Source organism: Lolium rigidum, chromosome 6 (assembly GCF_022539505.1).
Source record: "Lolium rigidum isolate FL_2022 chromosome 6, APGP_CSIRO_Lrig_0.1, whole genome shotgun sequence".
Classification (NCBI taxonomy): domain Eukaryota; kingdom Viridiplantae; phylum Streptophyta; class Magnoliopsida; order Poales; family Poaceae; genus Lolium; species Lolium rigidum.
Window position 1 is genome coordinate 323,534,032 of NC_061513.1, and position 18,680 is coordinate 323,552,711.

Below are 18,680 nucleotides of genomic sequence, written 5' to 3' on the forward strand. Positions count from 1 at the left end.
GGGTTCGTGTAATCCTACGCAACGAATGGTGTTCATTATCAAACAAGAGTATATATAGCACAAAGGAAGAGAACTTATTTATTATCTGATCAATGTTGAGAGTGTCCACTAGTGAAAGTATGATCCCTAGGCCTTGTTTCCACCACAAAGAATTGCTTCCCACGCCAGCAAGCTATTTTCTGGCGCCGCTTGTTTACTTTTTTACTGCATCTTTACTTTCTACAATATTACCACCATCTATACCACCTGTGTTTTACTATCTCTTCGCCGAACTAGTGCACCTATACATCTGACAAGTGTATTTGGTGTGTTGGGGACACAAGAGACTTCTTGCTTTGTGGTTGCAGGGTTGCTTGAGAGGGATATCTTTGACCTCTTCCTCCCTGAGTTCGATAAATCTTGGGTGATCCACTTAAGGGAAAACTTGCTGCTGTTCTACAAACCTCTGCTCTTGGAGGCCCAACACTGTCTACCGGAAAAGAAGCGTGAGTAGACATCAATCATCAGCACTGACGTCATCATGGTAAAAGAAAAGCTCGACTATGAAGCTGGGAGAGATTATCGACAACGTAAGGTTATTTCGAGAGCCTTTGATCAAATACAAGTTTTTGCCCAAACGCTCGGGGGCTACTTTGGAAAAATAGAAAACTTCGAGTATAACAAGATAGAAATGGCGAGAGCCTATGACCAAATGCAAGCATTTGTTCATAGCCTCGGGGGCTACTCCCATCGGGAGCGCTGGTCGCGCACCCGATAGATATAAAAATATCGAGAAGGATTATAAATATAGCGGCAGAGGATACTAATCTGTGGAGCCTACACCCAAGCACAAGTTCTTGGATGTAGCCTCGGGGGCTACTCCCATCGGGAACTCTGTTCGCGTGCCCGATGAAATTTTATCAAAAGAAAGAAACAGAAGTGAGTATATTTCGAGTTATACAGATAACTCTATATATACTCCCATCGGGAAGACAAAATAAGTCATCAAATATGACTCGATAAAATGTGCTATTCCAACAGCCGAAAAGCACTCGACAATATATTCTCAGAGCGCTAAAAGTCGCGATAAGATCTCTGAATGCCGCAAAACTTTGCGAAGGTAAGACCCCAGATCCGTTCTGAGCGGCGTGGCACCGTCTCTGACGGCGGACTGCTACTTTTTTCCGTATCAACAGATACGAAGAAAAATCCTAACGGACGCGTTAGGTACCGATAAAATATGACTCGGGACTCGACGGAATGGTAAGACCTTAAGCGGCACCTGTCGAAGTTTACACCAGTATCCCGAGATCATGTCTAGGGACGTGATCTTGAAGTAGGTTTTGCGGGTTGCCACTAGAAGCGGTTAACTAGTACTCGATCCGTCGGATGAACTAGCCCCAACTACCGTTATCCCTGTACAAAATAATATTTGCATATCGAAAGATTATGTAATGAGTAAAGTTGGAGATTTTCCCTGATTCTTTGATTCAAGAAAAATCTCGGGGGCTACTGACATAGGCATCCCCAATGGGCCTGCCAAAGATGGTACCCGGGGTTTACTAAAGGCTCAGGACTCGAAAAATAAGAAGACTTGGAAGCCCATTTAGTGTTAAGGAAAGATAGTTTGTATTAGGAAAGATAGAGATTTGTAATTTTGCGGGTTGGGTACGAAACCCTCCCGAACTATGTAACTTGTGTATTACGAAACCCTCGGCTCCACCCTCTATATAAGGGGGAGTTGAGGGACGAAGAAAGGATCGAATCTATTGTCAACAGAACCCTAGTTTTCATAATCGTCGAGTACTTTTCGGCTGAAACCTTCGAGATCTACTTGCCCTCTACTTCTAGCAAAACCCTAGTCTACAATCTGTAGGCATTGACAAATTAATCCTTTGTCACCTAGTGAGCCTATGTGTGAACTAGCTCATTGGTCATCAGATGATCATGGTTTCCCGATCATGGACATTTATGTAAATTGACAATGGAATCATAGCATTAGGTGAATGGTATGTTGGACATACATCCAATATAAGTATTGCAACACGATAAAGTCACAAAGTTCATCGTTGAGATAATTATGAAAGCTTAGTAACGTACTTCTAAAACCGTGAGATCATATTTAATCTCTATCACCGGGGGTTGCGTTTACCGCATCAACCCTCACACCGTAACAGGGTGATCATAAAGGTGTTGCTCATGTATTTCAAAGGGGTAGGCTGAGGCGTAAGTATCAAGATCAGGATTTTTTTCATCCACGTGATGGAAAGATACTCCGGGCCACTTGATTACATCCATGAAGTTGTGTAGCATATGACTAAATCATGAGCATGAAATATCACGGGAACGAGTTGAATACCCTTATCAGTAACGATAAAGAACTAGGTATAATGATACCGACGATCGCATCTCGGACAAGACTAGTATCTAAGTAACATAGCAAATAGGACTCAACATTTGTGGTTTAACAACATATGTATATTTGTGGAATACACGGGGGTCATTATGGGCATCCAGGTCCCGCTAGTGATCATTGATCGGAGAGGCGTCTCGATCATGTCTGTAGTGTTCCCAAACCGTAGCGTAACACACTTAAGGGCTTGGTGATGCTTAGAGATGGTTTTGGTAACATTGGAAACACCAGAGAATAGGGAAGAGAGAACCAGAAAGGTTCTCGGTGAATCCGAAGGAATTTGGAGTGGTTCAAAAGGTGTTTCGGATCACTAGGAATTAACTAACATCTATTATATATTAATTATTTGATATATTATTAAATATATTTAATTATCTAAATAGGTGCAACCCACCTTAGAGGGCCCCTCTTGGAGGGGGCCATTAAGGGGCCGGCCACCCCCATGTATAAGGGGAGGGTTAGGGTTTAGGGGCAGCTCCCCCCTTGGGCCGGCCGCACGAACCCTCCCCCTATATAATGAAGGGGCACATGGGGAGGAGGAGAGAAGCACACAATTCGAGGAGAATTTCTCTCCCCCATTTCTCTCTCTCTAGTTTCCTCTCCCGCGCACAGTTCCTTGAAGATTTGCGCATGTGGGGGTCTACTCCATCCCAATACCCCGTCGTGCTGCCGGTGTTCAGATCCAAAAAGATCCACTTCTGCACTCTCTGCTGGATCAGAGAACTGGGAGCCGTTCCTGAGCACTGCGCGACCACAGGGGTGCTGCCATTTCTGGCGCCTGTTGTTGTATGAGGATCATCACGACCGTGAGGTCAGCGACGAAGTACGACTATATCACCCACGTCTCAGTGGAAAGTTAACCGCTTCCGGTCTACGAGGGTATGTCACCGAAGTCTCTCTCCATTACACAACATTACTCCTAGATAGATCTGGGTAACCAGAGTACGCTAGTTATAAAAAAATATTATTTTCTGTTGTGAACCCCTTAAAGAATGTCATCGAATCATTGTCGAACGAGGAGTCCAATGGAGAGACCAAACTTTCGTTTTCCGCCGCAAGCATGATGCATGCCCACTACTTGCTTCTGCCGCATAGGGCTGGCTCGTTGAAGAAGTGCAAGGCCAACACCGATCGCGATCGAGAAGGTGGCCACGTGCGCCTTATGAGGGACTACTTCCACCTAACCGGTGAGGTGGTTACGTGAAGAGATTCGGTCATTTCTATCGTATATCCAGACCGTTTTTCCTGGAGACTCTCGATGGTTTGAGTGAATATGATGACTACTTTGAGGCGAAGCTTGATGCCACCGGTAAGGTTGGCTTATCCTCTTACCAAAAATGTTCCGCGACCATTTGGCAACTTGCGTATGGAGTACCAGGTGATCTCGTTGATGAGTACTTGCGCATTGATACGTCTCAAACGTATCTATAATTTCTTATGTTCCATGCTACTTTTATGACAATACTTGAATGTTTTATACATACTTTACATCATTATTATACATTTTCCGGCACTAACCTATTAACAAGATGCCGAAGCGCCAGTTGATGTTTTCTGTTGTTTTTGGTTTTAGAAATCCTAGTAAGGAAATATTCTCGGAATTGGACGAAATCAACGCCCAGGGTCCTATTTTTTCACGAAGCTTCCGGAAGACCGAAGGGATAACGAAGTGGGGCCACGAGGTGGCCAGACCATAGGCCGGCGCGGCCAGAGGGGGGCCCGCGCCGCCCTATGGTGTGGGCCCCTCGTGGCGCCTCCTGACCTACCCTTCCGCCTACTTAAAGCCTTCGTCGCGAATACCCCTGTACCGAGAGCCACGATACGGAAAACCTTCCAGAGACGCCGCCGCCAATCCCATCTCGGGGGATTCAGGAGATCGCCTCACGGCACCTGCCGGAGAGGGGAATCATCACCGGAGGGGCTCTACATCATCATGCACGCCTCCGGATTGATGCGTGAGTAGTTCATCCTTGGACTATGGGTCCATAGCAGTAGCTAGATGGTTGTCTTCTCCGCTTGTGCTATCATTGTTTAGGTCTTGTGAGCTGCCTAACATGATCAAGATCATCTATTTGTAATGCTACATGTTGTGTTTGGTGGGATCTGATGAATCTAGAATACTATGGTAAGTTGATTATCAATCTATCATATATGTGTTGTTTATGTTCTTGCATGCTCTCCGTTGCTAGTAGAGGCTCTGGCCAAGTTGATACTTGTAATTCCAAGAGGGAGTATTTATGCTCGATAGTGGGTTCATGCCTCCATTTAATGCAGGGCAAGTGATGAGAAAGTTCTAAGGTTGTGGATGTGATGTTGCTACTAGGGATAAAACATCGATACTTTGTCTAAGGATATTTGTGTTGATTACATTACGCACCATACTTAATGCAATTATCTCGTTGTTTACAACTTAATATCGGAGGGGTGCGGATGCTAACCCGAAGGTGGATTATTTAGGCATAGATGCATGCTGGATAGCGGTCTATGTACTTTGTCGTAATGCCCTGATTAAATCACATAGTAATCATCATTGATATGTATTGAATCTTGATTTGTCAATTGCCCACTCGTAATTTGTTAACCCGAGCATGCTAGTTATCTTATTGGAGAGACACCACTAGTGAACTGTGGACCCCGGTCCATTCTTTTACATCTGAATACATTCTACTGCAATCATTGTTCTTACTGTTCTTTGCAAACAAACACCATCTTCCACACGATACGTTTAATCCTTTGTTTTCAGCAAGCCGGTGAGATTGACAACCTCACTGTTACGTTGGGGCAAAGTATCTTGATTGCGTTGTGCAGGTTCCACGTTGGCGCCCGTTTCACTGGTGTTGCGCCGCACTACACTCCTCCACCAACAACCTTCTCGTGCTTCTTGGCTCCTACTGGTTCGATAACCTTGGTTTCATACTGAGGGAAACTTGCTTCTATACGCATCATACCTTCCACTTGGGGTTCCCAACGGACGTGTGCTTCACGCGTATCACGCATGTGCAAGTCCAAACGCCCTGAGGTCATGTACAGAAATTTGCAGCACAGTTTATCGCGGTGTTCGACAAAGTTTATCCCTGAGAGCCCAACACCGAAGACACTGCCCTCCTCTTGCCCATCAATGAAAAGAGGTGGTTTCCTCGGATGTTGGGCAACATATACTGCATGCATTGGAAGTGTAGGAACTATCTTTTTTGTTGGCAAGGGCAGTTCAAAGGGCGTGCAGAGGGTTGCACGGTCATACTAGAGGCAGTTGCATCACATAACCTATGGATTTGGCACTGCTTCTTCGGCATGGCAGGATCTAACAATAATATCAATGTGCTCCAACACTCACCGGTATTTGCTAGGCTTGCAGAAGGCAATTCTCCTCTAGTTGCCTACGAGATCAACGGTAATCCTTATGACAAGGGTTATTTTCTAGCTGATGGTATCTATCCTTCCATGTCCACCTTTATCAATATAGTCAACAACCCCAAAGATGAGAAATGTAAGAGGTTGATGTGGAGCGGGCATTTGGTGTGCTTTAATCACATGGGGCTATTGTCTGGCACCTTGCTAGAACCTAGAGCACGAGAAGGATGTGGGAGGTAATGATGGCATGTGTGATCATGCACAACATGATCGTTGAGGACGAACATGGTGACAACATCTGGGACCAAGACTGAAAATTTAGGGGTGACTTGGTTGAGCCATAGTCCGGTTCTGCGTCTTGGGAGCATTGTAACGCCCCTACTTTTGCAACTTTTTTTATGTGTCCAAAGTGCAAAAATCAGCGGGAACAAAAACTTTTATTCTTAAGTGCTGAAGTAGTTTGCTTGCCGTGATTTTTTTTGATGAATTGCCTTGATCTGCTTCCTAAGATGAATTGCTTTTATATGCTTGTAGATGAATTGTCTTGATCGGCTTATTAAAAATTGTCTTGAACTACCCCAAAGAATAACCCCTCTAGTAATAAAAACACATTAGCAACTCACTAAATAAAACCCATGTGTGGCCAAGGAAAATTCTCCTCCTTTGCACTACATAAAACCCCATGTCAACCTTCACCTGGTGATTTCTCATAAGTACCTCAACACATCAAAATTAAATTGTACACAACCAAGTAATGGCTAGTCCAACTTTGTAACTGGATTCAACCTTTACAACTTTAACTCAAGCCCTCCCACTTGTGGCAAAATCACTGCACCTACCTAGAGATCATCTTTCTGAGTATTTTTTAGCTCAACCTATCCTTGATTCAAGAGGGAAGATTATCTACTCCCTAATCTATCTTTGTCTTGTACCCTAGTGAACCACCCTAGAACAACACCAAATTTGGCTAAGTCAAAAATATTATGAGATTTAAATTTGGAGTCCCGACTCGGAGCCTAAGGAAGGTGATCCCTTGTCATCTCAGGCAATGAACTTGGCCCTAGACCTACCCTGTCATGTGAACTTCCTGACCATACCAATGTCTTGGACCAGATCACTCATCTACCCAATTGTCCTTGATAGTTTTGAGGCCAAGTCACTAATATATTTTGGCAGTGTTATAAGATTTAAATTTTGGCATCTAATTCCTAAACCCTCAAACATGTTATAGGTTAACTCAAAGCATGGATCTCATCTATGCAACTTACTCCCCAACCTCCATGACTTCCATGTTCTCTAGGAACCTTGCAACCCATATCTTCCACTTGATTTTTTACCCTAATCAATGTTTCAGCACAAAATCCCTTTTTCAACTCCTATTCATTATTTTATCTAACTCAAGCCTTAATTTCCTAAACCCACGGTGTGGAAATGATAGCTCCACTATGCGGTCATCATCCACCATTGAGATAATACTTTCCAAAATTACTTTCTTTTCCGAAATTCCCAAAGCTCTATTGAATTTATTCTCTAGTTTTAATCACAAAACTATTTCCAGTTTGATCAAAGCATTTTAATTTATTTTCTCAAATAAAATTAGGAATGTCAGTGGTATATTACGGCATCACATTTCCACCCTAAAAAGAGTTTCTTTAAGATAATTTTCTTTATTTGATTTTAAATAAAATGCATGGTATTGGTGCATATGCCATCTCTTGCCTTTGTCTTCTTCCCAAAACTCTTGAAAGTATTCTATGATGTAGGTTACTGCTAGTGATACATTCTAACTTAAACTACCATCTTCCACTCCTTACAATTTCAAAAAGGCTTTGTTTATCAAAAATTCATGAAACTTGGCCAAGGTTATGGGAGGTGATCCAAACATCTATCAAATGAATTCATAATTAAATGGCAACTCGTGTACACCATATGTACCTCCTTAATCCACCACCACTAGCACCGCTCCTTGCTTAACCTGCATACTCATTTATCAACCTCCCTTGATCCACTCTTGTCGGCGTAATGGGACCCAGGGCCCACACAATTACGCAGCAGCGCGTGCGGGCCCTAGCCCACTACCTCTACGATACTTCTATGGAAAGCCAAACATGTATGACTTGTGGTAAAACTGTGCAATGGTGGTAAAGTTTACCTTGTTACGTAGGACAACCAGTGGAGAACAAGTGCTCCCAGACACAGGCGAGTCTGGACGAGCAGACAGAACACGGAGAAAAGGACAAACGGAGCCATGAGCTACCCTTGGTCTCCTCCCGGGAGCATCCCCTGGGAGAGACTAAGGGCACAAAAGCGGAGCCTTCGAGCCAAAGCGTGGCTCGGACGGCCCCAGGAAGGGCTCAGGAGCCTCCTCTCCTTGGCCAGGCGAGGCTAGGGAGCGGGGGAAAGCTAGGATTGATGGGCCGCGTCAGGACTTGCGTCGGGAACAGGCGGGGCGCCTATGCCCCTGCGCGCCATCATGGCGCAGACCGACAGAGGTATGCGCCGCGGGCAGGAGTGACAACTCGCTGCCCGAGCTGTCACGCCATCATCAAGCGCGTCTGCGTACCGCCCGTGGCTATCTATTGGCCGCACGCACCAGCCATCTGCCTGTCGCCCGAGTGGCTCCATCCGATTGAGCCCGGGAATTCTCTTGGGTGGTGCCCCAGCGAGTCGTTGTGACCACCTCTGGAAATATATAAGCCGGAGATTCACACGTTGCAAGGAAGAAAAGAGAGAACATGTTGCCAGAGAGAATAAAGATCATGTTGCCCAGAAGGAGGATCACGTTGCAAAAGAGGGTTCACGCAGCCGAAGGAGAGAGGTCGTAGAACATGCCGGAGAAGGAGGTGGTAGAGAGAGCTACGTCGAGATATAATAGAGAGGGTTAGAGCCTTTTTCTTGACAATGTCAAGGCCAAGATTGAGAGAGGAAGAGAGTGAGGAAAAGATTGAGGAAGTTCGGGAGGTGTAGGAGCTGATCAAAGCGTCCTCCCGGCCGAGAGTTCATCACCCTTGTACTTTGTATCCACAAGATAATCCACCAAAGCAGGACGTAGCGCTGTTAGCCGAAGGGCGGCCTGAACCTGGGTAAAACATGATCGTGTGTGCTTTGTGTATGATCTTGCTCCGCCTAGGAATGATCCTAAGGCGGCGTTGAGGCCGAAACGCCTTCGTGCCCACTAACCAACAAGAAATGGGGGTGTGTTCATCCCCGGTGTCCGCGTAGGCGAGATGCGACATCTGGCGCGCCAGGTAGGGGGGCGCTCGTGTTTCAGCATCAACAATCTTCATCTTCTTCGTCAACGTTTGTCAAGTTCGCTGTCGAGATCCTCCTTGGTCGCCTCTACATCAACCATGGCACTAGGGAGGAACACCGCGGTGGGGGTCGGTACTGCCTCGGCGGGCACACCCGCGACTAGGACTCAATTTCATGGACCTGCCACGGTAGCCGGCCTGGGAGCTCAGACCCCCGCGCGGCGCTCTAACACCGCAGGGGCTGCCGACCCTCACGCCGAGCCAAGTGATGCGGCTCCACCTCCACCACCGCCGCATCCCGCGGCCGAGGACGGCGCTCAGGTCGGAGGAGACGCTGCTGCACACGAGGTCCCTCCACCTAGTTGCGCAGGAGGCGCCGCCAGTGGGGGCGTCCCGTCTGGGGCAGCGGGAGGAGGTCCCGTGTCGTGGTCCCGAGCATGCACACAATCGTCTGCCGCCCTGGGTCCCGTCAGGGGTCGATAGGCCGTACCTAGTGCCGGCTGCTCTTCCCAATCACACCGTTCATGGAACCGTTCATGTGGGCATTACCCTTCGGGTACCCGACATTAGTCTACCTCCTTTGGCCCAACAAGGGGCCCATGAAGATTGCCCTGATCCAAGGTGGGCCCATACATCGGTTACTACAGAGAAGACTTACAAGAAGACGGATTCTTGACGAACAAGGCAAGAAGATGTCGATAAAGGAAAGAATAGATTAGATCTTGATGTAACCTAGTCAAGTTCGGACAAGACTCTTGAGACATGGCCTCCTATACAAAGGCTGCCGAACAAGAACACTTACGCGATCAACACAATCTAGCATACACAAACCCTGGAAACCTTGCCTCTCGGCGAGTTCACCATAGCAGTCTATCGGCTACCCCATTGTAATCTATTTTACTCGATAAATCAAGATCAGGCAAGCAGGAAGTAAGGGTTTTACCTCATCGAGGGCCCCGGTAAATCTTGCTCCCTATTCGTTTGGTATTCGATGTCTCGTGTTAACCTGCAGGATTCCGTCAACCCTAAGCCCCTCATGGTGGGCATTGCCGAGGAGCTCCCTCGTCAATTGGCGCGTCTGTGGGAAACCTGGTGGTACAAGGCACTTCATCGGCTGTTCCGATCATGTCATCTACATCTTCGACGACATCACCACCACTATCCGCTCCATCGTCGCCGAACTCGGGGAACTCGATCCGCTTCAGATCCTTCGAGTTCACTCCACACCGACGCGTCACGTTCGGTCTTCTCAGGACTGCACGGTGGGATGGATGTGACGTTCAGGAGTGTCCACTTCCGCGTTGACTCTGGTGGTGTTCTACGGCTCCCGGACCCGATCGCTTCTGGCGCAGTGATGAGCGCAGATTGCACACCGTTAGGAAACCCCAAGAGGAAGGTATGATGAGCACAGTAGCAAGTTTCCCTCAGTAAGTGTTACCACCCGATTTTGGCCAAATCAGGAGATGGGCCGTAAGTGAAGATGGGCTTGAAGGACGTACACGTGGAGCATCTTCGAAGCGGCCTTGCGCTAAGAGTTTGGGCTTAACTGCCCGTGTATCTGTAATATAGTAGATCGTATCGTATTTAGATTAAAAAGATAGAGTCTGGCCCGTGCACGGTTAGGTGCACGCCTCAATTAGAAAGTCCCTTGGACTATAAATATGTATCTAGGGTTATCGGAAAAAGAGGACAATCATCGTTCAACCAACACAAATCAGGCGCATCGCCACCCCTTTCTTCGAGGGTTTCTCCCGGGTAAGCACCATGCTGCCTAGATCGCATCTAGCGATCTAGGCAGTATACGTTTATTCGTTACCTTGTACTGCTCGTGCTGAAGCCTTGTTGATGGCGAGCAGTACCATTTATCCTTAGGTGTCTAGGGGCTTGCATTGATGCTTTCGCGTGCATATCTGCGTGGCAATGCCGTCCCTCGACACCTAGCTGCCCTTACACCTACCCAGGTGTAAGGGCAGCATCTTGCTTGTTCGTTACTAAGTAGATCCGATCCGTTATAGTTGCTCCTTGCTCCGCGAGGGATTAGTTTAATATCCGCATAGTTAGGCCTTATGTTGGGGTCGGAGGATCCGGTAGTGCGTTAGGTGTTGTTCACCGTCCCGCAAGGGATGTTCCGGGAATCAACGTTATGTTGGTTTTTAGGCCTCTCGTAGGGGTAGTTTGCATCATCTTCCGTAGGCTGCTAGGCCCGATCGCACGTAGGACGTTCCGGTTATGCGGTGAAAACCCTAAACTGTCGTGGATCGTTTTAGCTTTGTTCTGATCAAGCAGGATCCCCATGCCATTGTAAATCCAACGTGAAACATGGGGCGATCGGCTCCTTGAGCCGATCCACAGGGAAACCTGATGAGCCGATAGGGCTCGTATTTAATGTTTACGTGTCTACCATGCAGGAACAATCGAAGCACTCTAACACCTTCCTGATCGGGTCTAGGTCAGGTGGCACGCCCTAGCAACCGCCAGGACGTGGTTGGAAGATTTGCGGGACGACGCGAGGTGCCAGGGTCCACTAAGCGGCCCTGGGAGCTTCCCGGCTCTTCGTGTTGCTTAGCCATTGCCCGTCGGTGGGTTTTGGAGGGTAACACATTCGGCACGCCCGGTGGGACCATCTTTCGCAACATCCACGTCAACATCGGCATCCGAGATGGCGGAGGAACAGATCACATACGAGGATCTTCCTCCTGATCATAAGAAGAAGTACGATGAGCTGAAGGCCATCGTTGAAGCCAAACTCATCGGCTCCTTTGAGAAGACCCGTTCGCACGGCATCAGGTTCAAAGGATTCACGCCACAAGGCGTCCTTGAAGGGGTGGATCTGTCTCTCCCTTCAGATGAACGTACCAGAGCCCTGCGACAGGAAATCAACTACGTGGTGGCCCATTCACTGCATCGGCATTCCGAGAGCTCTGGTGAATTCTTTGGAGCGCGTTGCGTTCCGGGTGGTCCAAGAGATCATGGAGCGTCGGTACTCCCCTTCAGGACCTGCTCTAGGGACTCACCAAGGAGAGGTGCAACTCCACACCAGGCCACCATTGTCGTACGCGATGGCAGCTCCACAGCAACAAGGTTCACCGGCATACGTTGTCTACAAGGTTGGAGGTGATCCGGGCGACTACCAGTTCTTATATGAGCCGCCCAAGGAGATCCCACACGGATACGTGTGCACGTTTGTGCCGGACTGCAACAACTGGACACAGGCGATCCAGGCTCCAACAGGAGGGATTGCCGGAGCAGGAGTCATTGTTCCGGCAGGAGGAACGACTGCAGCAACGGGGAGTTTGGGAGCGGAAGCTGAGAAACAGGCGTGGCTAGCCAAGTATACCACTGCACCAGTCCAGGAAAGCTCAGCTGCCACTACCTCCACCGCGGATCAGATCGGCGCGGTCCCGAGAGATCGGTTCGGCATCTTGCCGAAGAAGAAGGTAATCGGCTAGTCCAAGCCGTACCCCAATGAGTTCGACCTGATCCCACTACCACCTAAGTACCGGCTTCCGGACTTCAACAAATTCAGTGGGTCAGAAGGATCTAGCTCCATCGAGCACGTGAGCCGATACTTGGCCCAGCTGGGCATGGCTTCGGCATCGGATCAGCTACGGGTGAGGTGCTTCTCGCAATCCCTCACCGGTCCAGCTTTTGGATGGTACACCTCGCTGCAGCCAAATTCAGTACGATCATGGAAGCAGCTGGAGGAACAGTTTCACACCCAATATCATTCAGAAGCTACTGAAGCTGGTATTGCCGAACTAGCACAGGTTCGGCAGAGGCGAGGAGAGACAGTGTCTGAGTACATTCAGCGTTTCGGAGCTGTCAAGAACCGATGCTATTCGGTTCATTTAACCGAGAAAGAAGCGATCGAGCTGGCCGTGGCAGGCCTTGCAGCGTCATTCAAGGATCTCGACGTTCCAAGTGGAGTACAACTCGTTGACGCACCTCGGTCGATAGGCTGACCCTATATGAACGGCGCCATCCGGAAGCGTACCAGGACAAGTTCAAGCGCGCAATAACCCTGGTCAACGCTGATGAGGATGAAGATCCTGCGGAAGATCAAGAAGTCGCAGTAGCCGAGTGGACTCGGACGCCAGTACCTGTGTCCTGTAAATGGGTGAACCCGCCAGGGCCTCCAAGAGGGTTGGACTTTGATGTGAGCAAAACTGAACAGATCTTCGATGCGCTACGAAAGAGAAACGAGTTGAAGCTCCCTGAAGGCCACAAGATCCCTACGGCACAAGAGATGAACAAAAGGCCATACTGCAAATGGCATCATACGTTCACGCACGCCACCAACGATTGCAAAGTATTGCGCGCACAAATTCAGATGGCGATAGAATCAGGCCGATTAACCTTCGGACAGTTTGCCATGAAGGTAGACATGCGTCCGTTTCCGGACGTCAACATGGTGGACCTAAGCCACTCCATAAGGGAGCCAGGGTTCTCTTTTGATGTCAATATGGCAGGATTTGTCATCCGCCATGGCAAAGATAAAGCAGAGAGCAGCCACTCTCGTGGCAAAGATAAAGAGGAGGTCGTTCCACGCGACCGGCCACAAGATGATGATAGACGGTACCTAACCGAGGAGGAGGTGAGAAGCATACGGTATCAGCGCCCACTCTCCGTGCATCTCCTCAACAAATATGAGCAGCAGTACGACCGACGTCGGCGCTACGACGAAGACGATGAAAGATATCGTCGGTCTGATGCAGAGAACAGGAGGTATCGTCAGCATGACAGGAACAACGACGGGTACGAACGCTACGCTAGAGGGAGGTCAAGGGAGCAAGACAACGTGGATAAGCACTGGAACTGTCCCTTCTTCAAACATTGCTGGGACTCAGGAATGAGCCGATTGCCAACAATCGAGAACTGCCCAGAATGCAAACAGCAAAGGAGAAGGACAAACGAAGTTTCAGTATTCGAACGTTTAGGACCTCTCCCACCTATCAACAAACGAGCTGAGTCATCTGAAGAAGAAGACTTCGAGGAGTCAGATGGAGAAGAAGATAGGTATCACCAACCAAGGTGGTGCCCTGATGGACTCAGCCATTCTCAGAAGCGTAGAGTGCAGCGGCTGCGAAACCTCGGAAGAAGCCGAGGCACGTACTCGTACACGTTGAGAAGAGCATGGCCCGATCTGGCCGTGAAAATTCAGCAAACATTGGAAACGAAGGCGCGCCCGCCAAAGAAAGTATGGCGCCCAAAACAGGCAAGAGCCGATGCACAGGCATCGGCTGATGCCGATGCAGAGGCATCGGCTGATACAAACATGGTATCCGTGGTCCCAACAGAGTAGCAGGTCCAAGACATTGGACATACGTGGCAAGGCCGATCCCTGAGATCGGCCCTCAAAAAATGAAAAGCAAAGGATCTCATCTCCATCATGCCACGTAGCTACAATTGAAACCCAAGAAGTTGCGAACCATCGTCAAGCAGTGCAACGGAAAGGGAGGCCGATTCCCGCAATCGGCCAAAATTATCCTCAACATACTTTTGTCTGTGTTCAGCACTGATCCAACAGATGCCTAAAGAGCTGATACCATCAATTACTTGACAGAATCGGCTCGGGGGGCACATAGATGGAGGAGACACGAGGATACGAAGCTCGGAGTAGATATCAAATGCCCAGCGGAACAGCTCAAATATGGGGGCCGATACGTAAACAAATCGGCCGTAAAAAATCAAAAATACAGAAATTTTTGGGCACAGCCGATGCGTAGACATCGACTTAAGAATTCAAAGCCGATGCGCGGCCATCGACTCAAGGGATACAAGCTGTTGCATGCGAAGCCTAATGGAGCAGTCATCAAGTTACGCAGCAAGGCTCTACTGAAGGAGTCCCTCAGTGGAATGGTGGGTGGCTCCATTAGCACATCTTCAAGATCAGCAGCGCCTGTGTAAGCATGCAGATCGGGTTAGGATCATGAGAACAGCCAATGAACATTCAATCGGCTGTGACATTTCCTCCTGGGGTTGGACCAAGGTGACAACTTCACCAGAAGCTGCATCAGTCTGCCCGAGGTGATGGACCAATCCGAGCAGCAAGGCGCAAGAATGAAGCTTCTTAGTTCAAGGGAGCTGCTGATCCTTCCAAAACCGTCCTAGTGCACTGTCTCCTTGGGCGCAAGCTTTCTCTCCCAGTTTTGATGAAAAGATGGAGCGGCTCGGGGGGCAGCTCGCCTTGGAGGTTCTCTGCTTTTGGAAGCCCATTTATTTGGAATCGGGCCGACGCTGCACTGCAGTTGGGAGGCCGATGGTGACCCCTTTGGCTGATGCGCTTTCATTCTCGCCTTGACAGAGGCTCGGGGGGCAGCTGGCCTTGAGAATTCCTCATTCTGAAGAGCCGATGGTGTTGAAATCGGCCATCTCTGCATCATAACCGTGTTGAAGGGTGGAGGACTCTTGCGGAGGAGAATTACCAGGTTGGCAGGAGGAGTTTGAAGCGAGCCATCATAATTGATAGGCTTTGGGCCAGTTTTTTGCTGCAAAGAGACAAAGCATCGCGGCGAAAGTTGTAGGCGATCAAGATGTTCAGCAATGGTCCTAGAGTTCTCCTGAAGGCATCAATTCTGGAGTCTGGCCGAGTAAAGCTGACATTAAGCTCAGGGGACTCGGATTTCCAAGATTTAAGGTGTGCGCGATTCCGGTTTGGTCCTGTTCGACTGAAATTTGAGGATCTGAAATGATCTATCTCGAAATTTATCATAAGAGACCGATGCGTTACCATCGGTTCATCGAGCGTTGATCAGGCCAACAATCGGCAAAATCCGTATAAGGGAGAATCGGCTAAATCACTGGGCAAGAAATCGGCAAAATCAAGTTGGGGAAATTCTTCATTGATAAATAAGATTTCTTACATAAAGAGCTAATTGCTCTCAAAAGGAAGAGTTGGGGGTGCATGGCCCTATCTACTACTGCTGGTCCTAAGCTAAGCTCCTATCTAGGGGCCATGGCTGCCCTCATCGTCGTCGTCGTCACCATCACCGTAGTCGGCGCTGCTCCCGACCGGCTCGTCGTCGCTGCTGTAGCTCCGACTGCACATAACCGAACCGAAACTGAAAACCGAACCGAAAAAAACCTAACCGAATTGAATTTTCAGTTTTTATGGTTTTATGGTTAGGTTACAGTTAGCAAAAGTGCTAACCATATACACTTCAGTTAATTCAGTTAAAAACTGAAAAAACCGCGGTTAAACGAACAAAACCGAATAGCCCATCCCAACAAAGAATTTTGCTTTCCAGGCCCATCACAAATTCATGTTAACGTGTTATATCATTTAGAAGTGCATGTTGTACTAACAAAGGTAGTCCAGTGTGGTGGTTTTGATGTGTTAGTATACATGAATATGTTGACAAGTCGCTTGGTTCAAGTCCCAAATAGTGTTGCAATTTTTATTTTGGTTGCATTTCTATTATTTATCATTTGTTTCTCCTGTAATATAATTAGTTTGGTCTTTAAAAAATACATAAACAAAATATATGTCCATAAAAAGTAGGTGTTATTAAAAAATTCGCGTCAACTTTGGTTAATTTGGTTATTACCGAAACCGAACCAAATTTATATGGTTATTACCGAAACCGAACCGTATTTTTATATATAACCGTATTTACCGAAGTATTGAAACTGTATTTACCAAAAAACGTATTTACCGAACTGAACTAACCATATTAACCGAACGCGCAGCCGGAGCTGTAGCGGCCGCCGGCAGGACCCTCGTTGTCCTCATCCTCCTCGTCAGCATCATCGTCCTCGCTGTCGAAGTCGCTGAGGTGCCCGGGCCAGGGGTAATGGCGTTTGGCCGGCGGCTCGTCGGAGGAGCCGTCGTCCTCCTCCTCCTCCTTCACCTCCTCGGAAGAGGTGACCCCGTCCCAGGAAAAGCGGTCGTCGTCGCTTGCCTCCACCGCTTCCTCATTGGCGAGGAAGCGGAGGTCACTCTCCCCGTCAGTTGAGGACCTGTCATCCTCGGACCAGACGGAGGAGTCATGGTCCTCCTTGTCACATGCTGTTGGGGCAAGGATATCGTACGCCGCCTGCGTACCCCACTCTGGTGTTGACTCCCGGATGGGGGAGGACACGTAGGAAAGGCCCGATGAAGTGGAGGAGGAAGAAGAGGAAGACATGGCGGCGGAGGAGGGTTTTTGGAAGTGCTGATGCAGAAGGATGAAGAGGAGAACTGTTCAATGCGGCCAAATAAAAAGGGGATATAACGATTTAATGCCTAAGCAGTTTCCAAGGACATGGTGCCAGAACCGTCAAGTCATGCAGGGAAGTTGAGAAGGCAAGACGTCATCATGAAGAAAACTGCGACGGTTCTGCCACGACATGACCCTCCGAAGGAGACAGATGGTTTTGCAATTATCATTATCAAAACCAGGGGGGCATGTGTTACCACCCGATTTTGGCCAAATCAGGAGATGGACCGTAAGTGAAGATGGGCTTGAAGGACGTACACGTGAAGCATCTTCGAAGCGGCCTTGCGCTAAGAGTTTGGGCTTAACTGCCCGTGTATCTGTAATATAGTAGATCGTATCGTATTTAGATTAAAAAGATAGAGTCTGGCCCGTGCACGGTTAGGTGCACGCCTCAATTAGAAAGTCCCTTGGACTATAAATATGTATCTAGGGTTATCGGAAAAAAGAGGACAATCATCGTTCAACCAACACAAATCAGGCGCATCGCCACCCCTTTCTTCGAGGGTTTCTCCCGGGTAAGCACCATGCTTGCCTAGATCGCATCTAGCGATCTAGGCGAGATACGTTTATTCGTTACCTTGTACTCGCTCGTGCTGAAGCCTTGTTGATGGCGAGCGGTACCATTTATCCTTAGGTGTCTAGGGGCTTGCATTGATGCTTTCGCGTGCATATCTGCGTGGCAATGCCGTCCCTCGACACCTAGCTGCCCTTACACCTACCCAGGTGTAAGGGCAGCATCTTGCTTGTTCGTTACTAAGTAGATCCGATCCGTTATAGTTGCTCCTTGCTCCGCAGGGATTAGTTTAATATCTGCATAGTTAGGCCTTATGTTGGGGTCGGAGGATCCGGTAGTGCGTTAGGTGTTGTTCACCGTCCCTGCAAGGGATGTTCCGGGAATCAACGTTATGTTGGTTTTTAGGCCTCTCGTAGGGGTAGTTTGCATCATCTTCCGTAGCTGCTAGGCCCGATCGCACGTAGGACGTTCCGGTTATGCGGTGAAAACCCTAAACTGTCGTGGATCGTTTTAGCTTTGTTCTGATCAAGCAGGATCCCCATGCCATTGTAAATCCAACGTGAAACATGGGGCGATCGGCTCCTTGAGCCGATCCACAGGAAACCCGATGAGCCGATAGGGCTCGTATTTAATGTTTACGTGTCTACCATGCGGGAACAATCGAAGCACTCTAACACCTTCCCGATCGGGTCTAGGTCGGGTGGCACGCCCTACCAACCGCCAGGACGTGGCTGGAAGATTTGCGGGACGACGCGAGGTGCCAGGGTCCACTAAGCGGCCCTGGGAGCTTCCCGGCTCTTCGTGTTGCTTAGCCATTGCCCGTCGGTGGGTTTTGGAGGGTAACAGTAAGAAACCAAGGTTTAATCGACCAGTAGGAGAAAGGCGTGACTTCTGAAGGTGTTGCTAGCTGACTTGTGGCAGGGCGCACTACCGGCGCCAGCAACAACGTGGAACCTGCACACAACCCAACCAAA